The sequence below is a fragment of the Hippopotamus amphibius genome, chromosome 8 (assembly GCF_030028045.1).
Source record: "Hippopotamus amphibius kiboko isolate mHipAmp2 chromosome 8, mHipAmp2.hap2, whole genome shotgun sequence".
NCBI lineage: Eukaryota > Metazoa > Chordata > Mammalia > Artiodactyla > Hippopotamidae > Hippopotamus > Hippopotamus amphibius.
This window is the reverse complement of record NC_080193.1, coordinates 100,282,919-100,303,099: the sequence shown is the minus strand read 5'-3', so window position 1 is coordinate 100,303,099 and position 20,181 is coordinate 100,282,919. Positions and strand designations below refer to the sequence as shown.

At 36.7% G+C, this 20,181-nt stretch overlaps 1 protein-coding gene across 3 annotated transcripts in view; it reads left to right on the top strand.

Moving 5' to 3' along the window:
• PARD3B (par-3 family cell polarity regulator beta) overlaps window positions 1–20,181 on the top strand; it is a 977,181-nt gene that overhangs the window by 306,729 nt on the left and 650,271 nt on the right. The window lies entirely within an intron of this gene.

Here is a 20,181-nt window from a genome sequence, read left to right as displayed (position 1 = left end):
CCATGGATGCTGTAACTTTTACAGAAGCCTTCCTAATTGGTTCACAAATTTCCCATTCTTTAATTTCCTGAGAAAGTTCCTCATTCTCTTGTTATTGATCTGAAATAAAATGAAGAATAAGTATAATTCTGACAATCTTCATTTCTTTCTATCTTTTCATTAAAGAAAAGGCAGTCATGGCAGTGTCCTTTTATATGTAAATCTAATTTTGCCTCTAACCATTATAAAGCTTTATAGAAGTTCAAATTTTAAAAACCTGTGGCAGATAGAGAAGACTTACAGAGCTATATTGGCAGTGTCTATGAATCTTCTTTAAAATCAGGTGACCAACTCTACTCAATGCTGAGATTATTCATTATGTTGTCAATGTATAATTATCAGTCTACTGTTTGTAATTTCTCTGGGATAAAGTATCCTATTTGCTACTGAATGCTACTTGAAAGAACATCATTGATCTATGCCACATGTTGAGAGTTCTAAAATCTTCTTGTTAGAGGGTATTACACCTTCACAAATAAAAGAGGCTTTGATTTTTTTTTTTTCAACAAACAACTGCTTTACAGTTCTTTAAGTTCCATTCAATGCTATGCTTTGTTAAACTTAAAAAAAAAGTCTTTATTGTCTTTTTGGTTAAATGGTTTCCGTATTCTTCATAGTCCAGGATGGTTTTAATTAATTTAACTTTACCACTCGTCAACCAATTGCTATTAAAATTCCTTGTAATCATTATTAAGCATGTTAATTCAAATATTCACTCTTACCATTATTAACTATTGTCATGATGGAGGCCTAGAAATGGATCTTAATTTTGCTTTTTTATTTTTTTTGAACTTGTTAATAATACACCTCAGGTATCCACTAGTAACCTAGAGGTTATTTTTATTTATAGCTTCTTCCAAGGAACTTTTACCAAGTACCTTTGGAAATTTTGTACAATTCACATCCTGTGGGTAACCCTTACTTCTGTTGTTATTTACATTAACTTTAATCATCTCTTAGTTGAGAGAGAAATTTTCTATCATTCAGTTATACTTATCTATAAATTAGTTATAGCAGCTTTTTAAATTTCTACTCATTTTTTAGAAATTCTATGATGTCTCCAAAATGTTTTCTTAAAAAGTAAATAAAATCGGGATGTTGACTGGGATGTTATGTCTTTTATCTTTTATTAGCTATTTTTTTTTCTCTATTTCACTTTTGAAAAGTACATCAATCCATTTGATGACCTTTTATATGTTTCTGTATGTTTTTGTTCTTCAGCTTTATCTTATTCAGAAATAATTTTAGGTCCACACATTTGTGTTAATAATTTTCTTTTAAGATTTAAAAAATTTATTATGTAGAGTATGGCTATGTTACTAAATCACTGTTGTACTGAGTTAAGTGGCCTGTTGATTTTTGTTAAAATTAAAGGCTTGGAGAGGCAGTGTAGTGAAGTGAAAAGAGTATAGACTTTGGAGTAAGATAAACTTGGGACTAATCCAGCTTCTCTGTGTTCCTGGGGAAAATAAAAAGCCGTTTAAACTCTAAATTGCTAGGTTATTGTAAGAATTAACAGAGATAGTACATAGAAGACCCCAATACACAGCAGTACTGAACTGTTTCTCCTTCTGCCCTTGAGTTTAACCAAGGAGAGAGAAAGTAAATATTAAAAAGAAGGAACTGGAGGAGTAGTGATGTCCTCAGCAGTAGTTATCAAACAGGGCTGGAGAATGGATGCATTTGGTGGCCCTTGGGGCCTGGCATGGTGGAGAGGAGGGGAAAGAGAAGAGGGGAGTCATGGAATAGGTTTCTGGCCCTTCTTCCTGGTCGCCACTGGTATAGCTCTCTATCATATTTCTGTAAATCTATTTAATAAGTTGTGGTTCAGTCTAAGACTTCTGTTGAAAGAAAAATGGTTTCACCATTTAAAAGTAAGATATTCAAGTAACCAAATACAAATATATTTAGGATTACTAAATGTAACTGTTATTAAAACTTTGTTCAGGATGCATTAATATGTAAAAAAAAAAAGAGGGTAGAGCTGTTTGCCCTCTGGAGTGACTTTGAGAAGAATGCACCCTGAGCCTGAAAGAGGCATGAGTCTCAAACCTCTGCTGTGGGTGAAAGGCTGAGCTTGTGCTGGGCACCATGAGAAGAGGCCAGCAGGCATAGTGACCGGAAGTGGAGTGGGGGTATTAAGATCAGGTTTTATTGTGCAGCCGTTCCACACTTCGAGTGTTGACGATAAATGAACTCAGCACATGATTTAAATGGGTTAATAGGGAAGAAAATGACTTTTGAGGACCTGTGGCAGCCTTCCAGCAGTATTTAATACCTGAAAACATTCTTGGAAATGAGAAGTTGCTAAGTCAGTGGGAACAGAGAGAAATGAGGATAACAGGTGAAAGACTAAGATGTTTTAAGGGTTAATCTAAGAAAATGAAAATTCAGGTGCCTTTCCAAATAAGGTGAAAAGCAAAAGGGACAGGACTGTAGGGACAGTTATGACGATTACTCTGCTTTTGGTGAAAGTGATTTTGCTGACTATTGGTATATTTAAAGAATTTCTTTTTCTTTTTAATCAATTGATTGATTGGTCGTCTGTGTTGGGTCTTTGCTGCTGCACATAGGTGTTGTCTAGTTGTGGCGAGCTGGGGCTGCTCTTCGTTGCGGTGTACTGGCTTCTCATTGCTGTGGCTTCTCTTGTTGTGGAGCACGGGCTCTAGGCGCGTGGGCTTCAGTAGTTGTGGCTCACGGGCTCTACTGCGCAGGTTCAGTAGTTGTGGCGCATGGGCTTCATTGCTCTGAGGCATGTGGGATCTTCCTGGAACAGGGATCAAACCCCTGTCCCCTGCATTGGCAGGCGGATTCTTAACCACTACGCCACCTAGGAAGTCCCTGAAGAATTTCTGATTGTAGTTTGTAAATCATGTAGCAGCACCTTTAATTCCTTGCCTGGACTAGATAATTGATTAAATACTTTTTCTATGGCTAAGCTTAGAGCGCACAATGTTTTATTTGGACTGTAACCATTTGGTCAGAGAGGTGCAAAGAGCGATTCCTGTCATCTCTGTAAAGGCTTCTAAAGTAGGTTTCCCTGTGAGAATGCAACTCATTTAGATCCAGACTTTTCATGCTTTGATGCCCACAATAACTGTCTTATCTCATAGAAAAGTGAACATTGCAGTTAGAATGCCAAAGCCCTTTTTCATCCTTTGTTTTCTCCTTTCCTTGGCGAGCATGCATTGGGTGGGGGGGAGGGGGGTGTAAATGAATGAATATCAGGGAGAGAGAATTCTCCTCCCATACCAGTTGTGTATAGGGGCAGTAGACCTTATTATTAACTAGAGAACACATGGTGTTTGGACTGTTATTGATAATTATTTCTTTTGCTCAGTGTGGCATCCAGGCTATAATTTCAGTGCCTTCCCTTACACTGGTAATTTAGCAACTATTGTTCTGCCTAATAGCCACAGCTTGAAAGATGTATAAGCTGCCTAACTAGGATTTGTGAAAGGAGTGAGTTGGAAATTTGTTGTCATACTCATCCTGACTTCCAGCTCTGGCGAAGGAGGAAGCTTTCTCTGTAGTGTGTGTATCACCAAGTTGTGTTTTTCCCAGGCCTGCTTTTCTATTAAATGTTTTACATGGGATTATTTCGCATGGACTCCTAAACCATTGGAATTGGGACGCTCAGGGTGATATCCTGGAGAATGCATGTTATTTACAGATAATGAACATTCTGTGGAAATTTCAACTTTTCCCCAGAGAACTAGGTATATTGAAAAAATTGACACAATGATGATATTTCCTTTCAGAAAATGAAAAGCATTTAAGCTTTTTTAGCAACTGGGAAAATGTCTGTGGAAGACTATGACTGCATCTATGATAGATGATCTGAATCCACAGGGCCACGCTTCTAGGTCTTGTCCTTAAAAGCTTGACTTTTAGTATACCTTCTACTTTTTCATTTGAAGGTAAATTATACTGTGTAATAAAACCCCTTGGGAGGGAAATTCCCAATGCAGCTAATTTCCCTAGAGCATCCTGCTGATAATACAGAAGAATCCATTCTTTGCAGACAATTTTCCTCTCTAAGTCTTGATATTAACGTAAGCGACATTTTGGGCTCAGCCAAAGCCTCATTTTCATGGGATTCAGAGTTCAATCAGTGCATTGTCATACAGTTGTGTCTTTTCATTGATATTGAAAGGCTGTCTTGATTTACATGATTTCTCAGACTTGTTTCTATAAACTTTTTTAAAAGTTCTCTCTGTTTTTGACACACATTGGATTCACTGGAAATTATATTGTTACTAGCCTGTCTATCATAATAATTTAAAGCATTTTCTAAACCCCTTGGTGGTATCCTCCACCAAATGAGTTAAACAGATACAATTTCTTCCTTCTTTGAGCTTTTAATGCACGAGAATAATTATAGCAAAGGAAACCGTAAGGACATTCAGAAATATGAACACGTCTTAAGGCTTCTTAACCAATGTATCATAAAAATTTTGAGCTAAAAGGAAATTTAAATATAATTATCACATATTGAAGATGAAATTGAATCCTATATAAATGAGTTGCCCAAATTCATAGAAAAAGCCAGTGGAAGAAATTGAACTAAAATACCAGATCTCTTCCTTGACCATTGTTCTTATGAGTCATATGTCAAGGATGGTAAAGTGTTAGCAGTATCTTTAAACTAGTCTATCAAGTGGGGATATCTTCTTTAAAGAAATGATATTCAGAGTTGCACATTGGGGGAAATATCTACTATTCTTTTTTTTTTATACAAAAATAAGTTCCTTTAGGGCTTCCTAGGTGGTGCAGTGGTTGAGAATCCGCCTGCCAATGCAGGGGACACGGGTTTGAGCCCTGCTCCGGGAAGATACCACATGCTGCAGAGCAGCTAAGCCCGTGCACCACAACTATTGAGCCTGCGCTTTAGAGCCTGTGAGCCACAACTGTTGTGCCCATGTGCTGCAACTACTGAAGCCCATGCGCCTAGAGCCCGTGCTCCGCAACAGGAGAAGCCATGGCAGTGAGGAGCCCGTGCTCCGCAATGAAGAGTAGCCCCCACTCACTGCAACTAAAGAAAGCCCGCGCACAGCAAAAAGGAGACCCAACACAGCCAATAAAATAAATAAATTAATTAATTAAAAAAATAAGTTACTTTAGCATTTGCATAATATACTACAAAGTATGAAAGTCTAGACTGGCTTAAGTACCAAAGAGTCAAGAAGGGAAAATGTTGTAATAGAGCCTGGACTCTGTTGGGCTTGATGCCATCTTTTTATAATTTGTGCATTCTCTGTGAACCAGGTGAATTAGCAGCACCTAAAAGAATAATTGATGCTACCAAAGATCCAAAATGATTGTCTAGCTAGAATAGCTCTTTTCTTTTTCATAGGTCTGTAAGATTATTTGACTAAGGTATTTCCATAAAGATAGTATGTTTAACTTAGGTAAAATGTACTGAAAAACAAAAAAACCTCATGAGACCTTATGGCTTAGCTACGGTTAAGGGCATGAATCTGGGTGACAAAATAATTCATGTTATCAGTTTTGTTCTTCTGCAGAATTGGTTTATGTCGTTTGTAACTAATTTAAGCCCTTTGGAATTTGTTACCAGGAGTTAACGTAGCTCAACAGTATGCAGGAAGGCTCCAAGGTTATATAGTTAGGAACATACACATAATCACACCTTAAAACAAGAAAGGGCACTGTCATAAACTTTTGTCAAGAGCATAAATTGGTACAATTATTTGGGAAAGTAATTTGTTTACATCTGTTAAAATTGAAAATGCACATACTCTTTCACATAGAAATTACGTGGTTAGGAAGTCATGCTACATAAATAAAAGAAAAAAATATAAAGATAGGCATACAAGAATGTTTATTGCAGCATTGTTAGCAGTGCTTTAAAAAAAAACACACATAAATGCCCATTCATATCACTTATGTTAGAATTGTTGGAGATAGGTGCCACGTATACTATTCATTCTCCCCCAAAACAAGATAAATCTATGTGCACTACTCTTGAAGCATGTCTATCATAGATATAGAGTGAAATGCAGACAGGCACAGATTATGGAGCCCGGTTTCTTGGATTTGATAACTTTTCCACTTGTTAGCTCTGTGAAGCTAAGGATATATTACTGAACTAGTGTGTACCTCAGTGTCCTCACCTGTTGTATTAGATCTCCGGAAACATGAACCCATGGGGGGCGGGGGGCTGTATAAAGAGATTTATTATAAGGTTTAGTTTATGCAGCTATGGAGTCTGGCAAATCCCAAGATTTGCAGGGTGAGTTGGTAAGCTGGAAACCCAGGAGAACTGATGGTTTACTTCCAATTTCAGTCCAAAAGCATGAGAACCAGGAGGGGCCAATGTTTCAGTTTAAATCCAAAAGCAAGAAAAAAGCTGATGTCCCAGTTCCAAGGCCGTCAGGCAGAAGAATCCTCTCTTACTCAGGAGAAGGCCAACCTTTTTGTTCCATTGAGGCCTTCAACTGATTGAATGCGACCCAACCACATTAGGAGAACAATTTGCTTTATTCAGTCTACTGATATAAATGTTAATCTCATCCAAAATCACCATTACAGAAAAACTCAGAATAATATTTAACCAAATAACTGAGCACTCTGTGGTTCTATCAAGGTGACACTTAAAATTAACCATTATTTCTAAAATGAAGATAGTGAGAGTACCAACATAAAGTTGACATAATTAATGGCGGTTATCTTGAAGGTTGGCATGTTCTTGTTGGTCAGTGGAGTTCAGAGTTTTTTGAAGAGACTTTCATTTAGTTTGTATAATTTTTAAAAGTGGTGGAAACATGCGTGATTTTACTTTTGGAATCAAAATCAAATTTCTTGCACAATATTCCAGTATGTGAAACTGCCATAATTAACATAGTTTTTCCCTTATTGCTAGACATTTAGATTTTTAAAGTATTTTTCTTATACAGCAGAAAGAAAGGCATGCCAAATAAAAGAAACAGTGTAAACAGAAGTGTATAGGCAGTAATGATCATGGTCTAGCTCATTGTTGGAAATGGTGTATAAGGGGATTGAGTGTTATGAGCTGGTTAGATGGTGAAAGAGGATGAGGATAGGTGAACCTGTGTTAAGAAGGCACTCCAAGGGAAATGTTCTTGGGAAGAAAACATGAAGAATTGAAAGATATGATCAGATGAAGGAACGGTGTAACAGTGACCTGAAATGAAGAGAAGACAGCTGGGGACTAGGTAAGAGATTATAAAGAGAGGCAGGTTTTCCCAGAGTCTGAAGGTTTTCTTAAATAGGTTAAGAACTTTGATTCATTTTCTTAGTGTAATGGATAGCTGGGCTAAGACCTTAAAAAACAAAACTGAAAAACAGAAATCAACTGGAACTGTTGAACTTTCCTTTTTTTTTTTTTTTTTTTTTTTAAAGAGAAGAACATTTTTGCCAAGGGAAAAAATATGATCTAAGGAAGGGAAGCTAGGGAGGCAGAAAGAGAAGAAACTTGGAGTAACCATGGTGAAATAATATTGATTCTGTACTTTCTTGTGATGGGAAGTGGAAGCGTAGATGAAGAGAAAGGAATAAAATATTAGCAAGATTGAACAAAAATTTAAAAAAGAATAAAACATTTTAATGAGTCAGAAACAACCCTAAGATGTGTGGGTTTTGAGGCAGAAGTTAATGTCTTGCCTACATTTATGAGTAAGATCAGTGTACTAATAGGATCTTTATTCATCTGGACCTACTGGTCCATAAAAGAGGTACAGAACTAATAATTTGAGATTAAGCAAAGGTGCCAGCTTTAATAATATCGCTGCATTGCTCATAAATTATTAATTCATTTTATGGCATTGTGTTAACATTCTTGTTTTCTTGGTGTGTCTGTGAGCATTTCGAGCACCAAGCACCTGGACATGGTCAACAGTGCTTGAAAAAATGAACAAATAGATGAGTGCACAGACAGACAAGACAGTGTGTGCCAGGTAATTGTTTCTAATGGTGCTGGAGCAGGATGATGGAGTAGATGCTTAGGTGATTCCAGATTAGGAAGGAAGCCTCAGTAATTCAGGATGCTCCTGTATGTGAGGTGCACAGCACAATGCTGTACACTGTGCTTGGGAGCTGCTATTACCATCAGCAACAATCTTGCCCCCTCTGTCCCCCATCATCAGAGGTGTTCACCTGATTATCAGGAAGTCTAGAGAATACCAATGGCCAGAAGCCATGATACTGTTCTATTTTCTAGTTTCTATAACATTTTGGAAGCCAAGAACTCATCAGTACATCTTCAGTAATTCAGAAAAAATTTTTTTAAATGTTCAAATATTTCTCTACTTCATAAAGGCAGAATATTATCAGGAATTTGCTTCTGGGCTCAGAAACTTTCATTTCAGTCTGCAACAGTGCTTTCCCATGATGCAGTGATGTGATTTTCAACCTTTAATATGTGTACCTTAGGGTATACGTGGCTGTTTGAAAACATCAGCAGAAAGTCACAATTAAGCACAGGACATCTGCCCATAACAACAATTTACTTGAAGGTTTAGAGAAACAAGACATGTATTTAAATAAATTAATATGTTATTGGATACAATGAAAACTTTGCATGAATTTGTTGGTTAAAATGCTTGAAGATAGCTTGGGATCATAAAAGGACGTTTTAGAGTGCTCCCAGTTTTCTAGACTAGATTTATTTGGGTTATTCGTTTAGCTTTCTCTCTGGAAGAGGCACATGGGGTATTCTGGTTTAAATGTTTTAGAAACGTTGTATGATCATTTCAAAGCAGATTCAATAGATTAACATGCAACATAAAAAAATACATTAGAATTTGGAAGTGATGCCAATTCTTGGTTTATGTACTTCAATGTAAAATGATTGTAGCCTTTTAATCACATATCTTTATACCTTTGGATCTTCCCTACTTTGTTTTAAAGGAATAACCCAAGTCAATAAAGTATACAGTTGGCCTGAAATTTGCATTTGTTATATCACATTAAATGTTTTATGAATCATTTGTGTTTGTCTTGATTTTTGTAGTGATTTTATGTGTTTAAAGAAGGTATCTTTTTTTAGTGTAGATATATGCATTAGTAACAATTATATCGAATTTTAAAAGTATAAAGTATACAGATTTTAAATGCATTTCAGGCAGTAGGTTTGTTTTAAAGAGAGAGAATCATTAGGAGTGGTTAAGAACTGATCCTGTAGCATGCCCGAAGTATGTTTGCCTTTTGATACTAAATATAGGCGAGTCTGTCAAATCATTAATCAGAAAGGGGGAAAATCTTGCCAGTTTAATTGGGGAATAGCTACATAAAACTACGTGGACAACCGAGAGGCTGAGTGAGGACGTCCGAGTTCTTTCTTTGTGCCCAGCATTGTTTCAGGTCCTACTTTACTTTTGCTCTTGTTTGTTCCCTTCTCCCCACATTTATCAGAATTCTTCGATGTTCACCTGGCTAATCTGAATACTAACCATGACTAATAGATGTTGGGAAACATTAAAGCGATGACTTTCAAAGGGCTATTATCATTTATCATGGAAATGAATGCAGCCCACGGATGGTAATGTAGCCTACAGGTAGAATGAGCATCATATGTTTATAAAACGAAGTTTCCAAGTGTTTAACTTTTTCACAACCATGTTTTCTAAGGATGCATTATTGCATTTCACACTATGTTCACAAGAGATAGTTTATCTCATAAATCCCCCAGTTCTATGCTTAACCATCATAGAAAGATGGCAGTTGAGGGACTGGTTCCTAACAATGTTCAATAGGCAAAATTTCATAACCATTTATGGGGATATTCTGTTGTGTTCCTCAGTTGAGTATGTTCTCTGCCTAGAATCGGTGGCACTCCTGGGCTCCAGAATCACACTCCACGGAACTGAATCTAGCCCCAGCATTTAAGAGCTGTATAATATTGCTCTAATTTCCTCTTCTGATGATAGTGCTGATTTTATATGACCATGCGGAGATTATGAGATGATGCAAAAGTGCTTAGACACGGTTCTCATGGTACCCAACCCATGAGCACACAGGGGGTGCTACAGAAAACTCACAAGGGCACTGCGTAATATTTTAAACGTCCGTGAAACACCACGTGAACTGCTAGTCCAAGGTAGTTCAGTTTCTGTGATTCAAAAGTACCGTGTGATCATGATTGTGGAACAGGAAATGAGGGAGTTGGTATCTGGTGTAAGAAGCTGTGCAGTGCCCAGTAGGCATATGCATCCCCTTAGTTAGTAATTGTGTTTATTTAAGAATTAAATAGAAATATTTTTGTTCAATTTATTTGTGTTTTCTCAAATGGCTACTGAGGGTTTTTTTTTTTTTTTAAGGATATGAATAATTAAATTCTTAGGGCTTTATTTACTGCTTAATGAGTTAAACTGTCAGGCATTTCACTTAGCCTGAAGTTACCATGAAAAAATTACTGATACTAAAGGCTCTGTGAACCAAGAAAGTTTAAAAACCTTTGGCTTAGCATTATCTTGTGCATTCAGTAAACCCTCAGTAAGGGTTTTGTTGTTTTTGATGGTGGTGAAAATTAAAACCTCAGAAGCCATATCCTTAAGTGTAACTGAAGTTCCTCCAGTCAGCAGTTAAACTCTTTTCTTCCTGTCTAATGACAGCTGGAGCAGGGGAGAGAGGAAGAGAAACAGAGAACAAACAGAAGGAGGGAAGGAAGGAAGTAAATCCGCTGATGGAAGTTGGGGCATCTGACCAGGCATGTGGAAATGCAAGCGACCACCAATGACAAGTAGTAGATGAGAGCTGCTTCCTGCAAAAGAAGAGAGAGTGGTTTATCATGTAGGAATGGCTCTAGAGTCAGAAAGAAACCTCCTATGGACACCCCCAATCCAGCCTAAAAAGCAGGAAACGTGGCCTGGTGGTACCAAGGTTAGGAGCGGCTGTGGAGAGAGAAGGACAAAAACTAAGGGAAATTTAAGGGCAGACAGGGAACGAGCCACCAGCAGGTGCCCAGGGGCAGAGGAAGCAGGTGTGTTCCAGGGAGAGACTCCGGCACTGGGGACCAAAGGCTGCCAGCTGCTCTGGGCTCCCACCCATAGCTTAGGAGGCCTGTGAGGGGAATCATTGGACTGGGTTGTAATTCTCAGAAGCTGTACCAGGCACTCAGCCAGGGAGAGATAGCAAAGTCATGAAAACAGACCATGGAGAGGCAGCAATGAGACACCCCCTCCCCCTCTTCTCTCACCTGTTTAGAACTCCTGGACGGATTGGAAGCACTGAGGTACTGAGAAAATTGTGCAGCTATTAATCTGCACCCTTACTGTACCTCTCAGTGGATGGCCTGGGGAAACACTTGTCACATCTGGAAAACATTTCCTTTATAAAAATAGAGAATATTGTTAGCTAATTCCTTTTAAATGTCCCTATATGAACGTATATTCTTTCAGTTTCCTTCTCTCAGCCACTTTTTTCTCCAAGTTAAATTATGTTATTTTTTTTCATTTCATCTAAGGGCCCATTCTATCATTTCATCTAAGGGCCCATTCTATACTTAATAAACGATCTAATTAATAAAATTTAATTTTAGTAAATTCCCCTCTCTAGAGAAGTCTTCCCCCCAAATGAAGTCACATTTCATTCTAAGTTTATGAGTAATTTCTATTGTTCCTTTGGTAATAATTGTAATGCTGGAAGTTGTTATGCATCATTTAAAGAAATTTTTGAATTATGGATATTTTAATAGTCAATATTTTACCATAAAATTTTAGTTATATATTTTAGTATATGTTTTACATATTTATAACATTTTCAGGGTTACTTGTGAAAAAATGCCACTAAAGTTTAGTTAAATGAATTAAAACTCAACTTTCAGCTTGGAAAAACCTAAAAGTAAATGTAAGATATTTTAGAGTGCTTAATGTTCTCAGAATTTACATGCCCTCATAGTCTGAAATAGAGATAACAAGATTTGGGGGCTTCCACAAAACTTCATCTTCCAGGATTGGGAAGTCTTTAAGTAATTAATACTCAAGATATCCTGTTTACTAGGTTTTTCTGTGGTTGCATTGTCACTGATGCATATTAATGACATCAGACAAATAAAATGCCTTTAGTAATTGCTTGTCTTAAAGCATTTTAAAAATCAAATATGGAATAATTAAAAATTCATTAGTAGTCTGTGGTGGTGAATTTACTGCTAGAAGGTTGAGTGGTGGGCTTATAAGTGTTCTTGATAGGTTTGCATGGTTGATTCCAAGTTCAGTAACTGCCCTGGTCATAATTTATATTTGGCTTCAGTGAAGGGAGAGCAGGATGCTTTAAAGTACAGTGTGATAACTATGTATATCAGTGCAAATAGCTGTTGAAAATAACTGTTAAACACTTTACCTTCAACAGTTATTTTATTTTCCAAGATAAAAAACTAGGGTCAGGTGGTATACACCTTTTCACTTTTTACTATTCATGCCAAAATTCTTTCATTCTGATATGACTATTTTATGCACTTGTGAAACAAACTTTCAGTCACTGTCACTTTCATTAAGAATATAATATGCATATGGTTATTTTGAACTTTGTAAGTCATTTTTTAGATTCAATTTTGTATTGATTCTTAATCATATATAGCATTTTCTGTTGCATTCACAGAATTATTAAAGAGATCCTCTGAAGATGTAATATTTAAAATTTCCTTGGTTAACCCAAAGAGTGAATAAAGTAATGTAAGAATGGTCCAATTTATATGGGTAGCATATTGAATTTAAAATGTTTTGAGAATTTATTAAAATTCACATTTTTTTCCATCAGTGCAATTATATTTTAAATGAGAACTAATCCAGAATATTTTATTTGTAAGAAAAGCTAAATTACAAAATATTTTCAATGTCTAAAGTCATAGATATTTTTTATAATAAAGATTCCACGTGAGGAAATTCCACTGATATATCAATTTGTAGAGTTCTCTTAATGAGCAAGTATATCACATATTCTTAATTAATTATAATTTTTTGACCATTTATATATAAACAGTCCTTTTCAAATGTGGGTAGGACTCATGATACTCACTCTTCTTTTCTGAATCTTTAGCATATGAAATAAATTTTAGTTTACTCTTTATTTGACAAATACTTATTGAGTGCCAACAAGGTTTCAAGTATTTTTCCAGGTAGAGGGGTTACGTAATGCAGTGAGCAAAGTGGATAAAAATCCCTGTGATCTTGGCTTTAACATTTTAGTGAGGAGAGCCCTCTCTAAATTCAAAGAAATCAGTAAATATATAACATGTCGTAGAGTGCTAAGTGTTTTGGAGAAATATAGAGTAGGGAGGGAGGATAGAGAGAGCCAGGGGAGGGCAACTTAACATAGGGTCATCTGGGAGATTCTCCCTGAGAAGGTGGTATTTGAAGCCTGGGAGGTAGGCAGTGCTTGATGGATGGGAAGGTCCAATAGGGCCTTGTAAATTACTATAAGCACTTGGCTTTCATTCTGCAGTCTGAGAACCCAGTAGGGTCTTTTTAGCTGAGGAAGGATATGATGTGATTGTGTCCTGGGGCATAGAGGCTGCGCAGGGTAGGAGGTAGGAGTCAAACCTGTAATTCAGGGAAGATGCAACGATGGCTTTGATTCTGGATAGTCAGGATTGATACACTTATTGTGTGGAGAGTGAGAGAAAGAAAAGCTAAGGATGGCACCAAGATTTTTGTCCAGGGCATTTGGAAGGATGAATTGATTTACTGGGCATGTAAGACTCTGAATAATGGATTTGGTGAATACTGTCAGAAGTCTGAAATGTGGAGTGGAGATGAACACCAAGATGTAAATTTGAGAGTTCTATTTTCTTTTATAGTCTATGGATAGAATGCTAACGTTTTATAATTTTTGTTTCTAATTTGGATCAAAAAGGTATTAACTAACACTGTAGGCATTTAAATATATTTCCTTTTATTCAAGGCATTTCGTTTGTTGTTTACCTAGAATCTAATTGTTTTAGGTTCTGAAAGGCTGTTGTGGGTGATTATTATGAATCAGGGACACTGACTAACGTAAGGTGTTTTTTTCTTTAAAAGAGTGAGCCTTGGCAATAGTGATACTGAAAGTGATTGTATTTTCGTCATTTTAGTGCTATTAAATATTAGAATTTGCACTTTGTAATAGTGAAAGCTTTTGTCTTAGATTTGTTTACAGAGCTTGCATTATTGGTAAAAACAATTAAAGTTCACAAAATTAAGAAGGGCTTGTAGCACCATACGTACAGCCTGATATATTTTGTTAAGATTTGATGGACCTTCTGACATCAGGAGAGAGGTTTCGTGGAATCAAGTCAAACCAAGAAAAAAAAAAATTACTTAAATGGGAAGAAGAAAATGTGGTATATGTACCTTAGGATTTCTCCTTTGAGAACACTCTTAATGTAAGATGAAAGTTGTTGGATTTTGAACATCACAAACAGACAATTTGTTTTTTAAACATTATAATGCTTGATAGTGTCCTCTCCTCAGGGAGAAATTTCTTTGCTAGACTTGCTTTGAAACTTCATGTAGAAATTACTCTTTCAGTTGTAAAATTTGTGGAAGTTATGGAAAAATACTAGTTTTTAAAGATCTGACAATGTCATTTGTTCTTTCTGAAGGATCCTGTGATTTCTCTGGTTTTCCTGGCTTCGTCATTTGTCTCACTGTGAAGAGTGTCTAACCATTGCTAGATCCAATTAATGCCAATGCCTTCATAGTAGCTCCATGCTTCTGGTGACTTTTTCTTGCCCTATGATCCTTGACACCCCGTCTTTGCACCATACCTCCTCTTCATTTAAAGCTAGTACTCATTATTTCCTCAGTCCTTCACACACCTTTTTTCCAACATTTTATTTTGAAAATTTTTAAATTTATAGAAAACTTGAAAAAATTGTACAGTGAAAACCCATAGACTCAACACTTAGATTTTACAATTAACATTTTTCCATATTTGCTTTGCCTGTTGTTTCTGAACACATTCATCTATCTGATCCTCTCTGTTCTTCAATCCGTCTTATTTTTGATGCATTTCTCAGTAATTACAAATGTGTATGCACGTCACCTCTAACACTTTAGCATTCTTATCATTAACTAGAGTTCAGTATTGTTTATGGATCTTTTCAAAGTAAAATTTACATATGATGCAATGTGCAGATTCTAAGTGTATCATTTGATGAGTTTTGGCAAATACATACACCTGTGAAATGCAAACCCCTATGGAGATATAAAACATAACTATCACCCCAGAAAGTCACCTTTTCCCATTTAGTCTGTATCCCCAACCCCCCAACAGCAGCCACTATTTTGATAGTTTTCAAGCATAGGTTAGTTTTGCCTGCTTTAGAACATCATATAAATCAAATGATGCATTATGTATCAGTATTCTTTTGTGTAAGGCTTTTTTACTTAGCATAATGCTTTTGAAATTTGCCCCTTGAGGGGTATTTAGTAGTTAGCTTCTTTCTAATGTTGAGTAATATTCCATTGTATGAATATTCTACAAATTATTTATCTGGTCTCCTGTTAATGGGCATCTGAGATATTTCCATTTTTAAGTCATTATTAATAAAATAAATATGACCGTCCTCTTTTAAATACAACTCATCTTTTATCTAATAAATAATTCCCTCCTAGTGTTGTTTATTGTAATCTGTACAATATAGTTTATTTGAATTTCTAAAAAACACTTTATATATGAGAAGAGGCTTTTGGGGGGGGGGGCTTGAAATGAGAGGTTTTAGTGATGTTTTTGTGCCCTGAAATCTCTTCTCCTTAGCTGCATCTTCCAAGTAATCGCTTATTTTCTAAAGGTCTTCCATTTAGACAAGCACATTGGATTTCTCCTTCAGATTCTGTTCCTTAGCTCTTATTTGTTCCAAATTTAATTAACTTGAGGGCAATAGAAGAGCATTTCCTCCTTTCATGTGTAATAGTGAGAAAGCACTTTTTGGATGTATGTTTCAAGAACAATTAGAGGGCTGTGGGTAGTGCCCTATTCAGTTTAGAACATGGCAAGACAGAAAGGGTTGTGGTTTATCCAAGCCTTCATCCTGAGATTGTGAACCATCTCTATTAGGTTGACAAATAAAAGGAATTTTGAATGTGACCTTGATATTGCCTCTGGCAATCACTTCTCCTAGAGTGAGGCTATAATACTACATGGCTGTAGGATGACTACAACCACTTGCCATCAAAACACTCTGCTTTGTGGGACTTCCCTGGTCATCCAGTGGTTAAGACTCCGTGCTTCCACTGCAGGGCATGAGGGTTTGATCCCTGGTCACGGAACTAAGATCTCACATGCTGCGTGGCGTGCCCCCTGTGGACTTCTAGGGCTCTGTATTTGAGCCCAGGAAAGAGGACCTGTGTAGAAGGTGATAGGATATATCCTCTGATGAAAAATTCCTTTCAAAGACCATTGTGGTTCACACCAAAGAATTCTTGTGCTTAATTAAAAGCAAGGTCAAGGATCCAATTTTTGCATTTTCCCTCTTGTTTGTGTTTTCAGCTAATATTGTAGAGCCTTTTATTTACTCAGCCAGATTGACAAGATTATAAATGAGAGCTGTGTGTGGAAGCCTCTAATTTTTCATAAGTAAATGAATTAATTTATCATCTCTGTTGTGTTTTATTGCTGTCTCCATGCCAGACTGCCCTGCTCCTTTCTTCCCCCTTTTGCTTTCTAAACATTGGATCCATGTCATCGTGTTTGACAGGTTTCTGATTCCCCTGTCAGATGCAATTTGGTGCTAATCACATTTCCTTTGCTCAGTGTCAATGATACAAGCCATGCATAATATTCCTATATGTCCACTCACTTGCTTGCAGTGCAGCTGGAATATCTTGGGCATTAATCTGATAGAATGCCACATTGAAATGCAAAAACGATGCTTAAGCACTAAGATAATGTGGTCAGGCAGATATGCAATAGAGAAGTGAGGCGAAACTGGTGATCTTTCCTAAGGTTTGATGAATTTTATTTCATTCCTGAATCTCTCTTTACAAACCTGAGACTATGTAATCAGTGCTGGTTCATTAGTCCTTCCGCATTTTTAATAGAATTCATTCATTGTCCGTGTATGAAAGAATGAGGATTATTTTTCCTATTAAAAAGGAAGTTATAGGTAGTTATTTTTAATGTTGAAGAGTCTTCCTGTCTCAGATCATGTACTTTATCAAACATATGAAAGTAGCTAATAGTCTAGAAAAACCTATTTTACAGAATAATGTGCCAGTTTCTAGCCTAGAGGAGATCCCAAACAATGGATCTCCCATTAGATTATCTGAGACAAATACACAGTATGATGTGAGGATTCTGGCAGTTTGGGGAAGAGGGTGGTTGTTGTTTATGTGATGTTTTGACAATCAGAAGGGGAAAGAGGAAGCACTCAAGAAAGAAGAAACAACGTGAAAATCAGACATGGGAGGGCATTGTTTATTCAGCGAGGTGGCCGATGCCTATTGTGGTAAATAAGACTAGAAGAACAACTCAGGAGCATAAGAAAAAGTATTGATTATGTGCAAAAGAGGAAATAACCTTCTTTAAAGCAAGTCTGTGTCATATTTATTTATTTATTTATTTAATAACTTTTTTTTTGTTTTTTTTGTTTTTTTTAATTAATTAATTTATTTAATTGGTTGTGTTGGGCCTTTTTTTGCTGTGCACAGGCTTTCTTTGGTTGCAGTGAGTAGGGGCCACTCTTCATTGTGGTGCGTGGGCTGCTCACTGCCGTGGCTTCTCTTGTTGCGGAGCACGGGCTCTAGGCACATGGGCTTCGGTAGTTGCAGCACATGGGCTTCGGTAGTTGCAGCACATGGGCACAATAGTTGTGGCTCACAGGCTCTAAAGCTCAGGCTCAATAGTTGTGGTGCACAGGCTTAGTTGCTCCACGGCATGTGGGATCTTCCTGGAGCAGGGATGGAACCCATGTCCCCTGCATTGGCGGACGGATTCTTAACCACTTCGCCACCTAGGAAGCCCCTGTGTCATATTTAAAATTGAATTTTTCCAAAAAAGTTTGGTAATGTGGAAAGAGTATTAGGGATATTAAAATAGGGGACCCTTGCAATAGGCAGATGAGAGATAAAGGCCCAAACCAGGACAGTAATAGTGGCAGCAGAAAAGATATGACGCCTGTAAAAGGCATTAATAACTAAAGTTTGTCATTACACGGCTGCCTTGGATTTGGTGTATGGGGGTGGCATGGGGAAGGAGGGGAGAAAACAAAAATATATTTCCCAGTTTCCAGGTAAAATCGGGTGCTTAGGATTGTGATGTATTTAGGGGAGAAGACCATAAGTATAGGTAGAGTGTGATAGTGAATTTGGATTATGCAGAATTTGGGGCTCCTATGAGACATCCAAATAGAATGAACAGGAGGTGGAGATATTCGGTGGTCATTGTCATAGATACAATAAATGATTGAAATAGTCAAAGGGGTTGCAGTTGCTTCGGGGGCAGAGCATATAAGCAAAAAGAGAAGCAGCTAAATGATGAAATCTTGAAGTTCAGGCTATATTTAAGGGAAAAATGTACCACAGTGAACTGAGAAAAGACTGAAAAAAGCAATTTTCCAGAAAAGACAAGTATTATGGAAGCTGGTGTGGGGTAAGGGACAGGTTAGCACTAGCAACTACACTGGAGTACTTAAGCAGGAGTACCAAGGAGGTACTGTTGAATGAATACATATAAGAGGTCTTTTTCTATTTATAGGATGTTTACTAAGTGTTTAGCAAGAGCCAAGGCAGTATCAGTGGAGTGGTAGGACTAGAAATCACACTGTATTTGGTTGAAGAGCGAATGAATGGTATGGAATTGAACACAGCTCATGCTGACAGCTCTTTTAAAGAAATTGGTGGCAAAGAGAAGAGGGAAGAGCACTGGGCTTATAGCCTCAAGAGCACAGAAATACACAGAATGATTTTTTTGAAATACAGCATACGTCTCAGTGAAGGTGATATTGTCCTCACAGGAGTAGAAATTGGTTCTTGGAGAGCAAAAAGTATCTTAAATATTACACTGCCTTGTATCCCAGAAAAGTTCAATTTATCTGACAAAGTCTTATTCCTCAGGGTTTAATTTCTCTTGTTGGGTTTTCTTGGGTATCATAGAGCAACATCAGCTGAGTTCATGGAAATTACACATTGTGTACAAGATCAGGGCTGTGAAATTAGGGCAAATATACAGCTGTGATTATAGGACTTTTGATCTATTGCTAGATCTCAAAGCTGTAACCTGAGAGGTGGCCTGTGTCTGCATGTTCGTGGCCATTGGCTGCCTTGTGGATGCTGTGTATTTTGTTCCTCAGTGCTTTTGTGTGTGACTAGGGCTTTGAAAATTAAATTAAAATAGTTTATATTTTATTACTTAATTTTATAAAAATTATTCAGCCCACCATTAATTGCATCAAATGCTGAAAAGAAAAAAATAGTTGACAATATCTGAATGATTATTTAGCAGCCAGTTAAGTTAAAAATTATTTTCTTAAGCAAAACTTAAAGTTCAGTTCACTGGAAAAAAAAAATATATATATAACTCTTTATTGGAATATAATTGCTTTATACTGTTGTGCCAGTTTTTGAGGTACACCAAAGTGAATCAGCTGTATTTATGCATATATCCCCATATCCCCACCCTCCCTTACCGTGGCCCTCTAAGTCATCCCCCACCATCAAGTTGATCTCCCTAGGTTATGCAGGAACTTCCCACGAGCTATCTGTTTTACAGTTGGTAGTGTATATATGTCAATGCTACTCTCTCACTTTGTCTCAGCTTCTCCTTTGCCTGCACCCCCCCACCCTGTGTCCTCAGGTCCGTTCTCTACATCTGCATCTTTATTCTTGCCCTGTCACTGGGTTCATCAGTACCATTTTTTTTTTAGATTCCATGTATATGAGCTAGCATACAGTATTTGTTTGAAAATATATTTTAACAATTAATTAAAATTTTAATCATTTTACTTTTGGTGGAAATTAACAATTTTGGGTGATTTTTAGAAATTTGATCACTTTCTATTTTCTATTATGCATTTATGTAAATTAGTTTCATATTAAATTTAGTAATTGCAATTTATATAAGTAAATATATTTCATTAAATTGTTCAGCAAATACAGTTACAAAGCTAACTTAAATGTTAATAGCTTTTTAATTTCTAATTAAACTTGTAACAAAAAGTTTATTTAGTCATTCTTAACTGCATTGAAT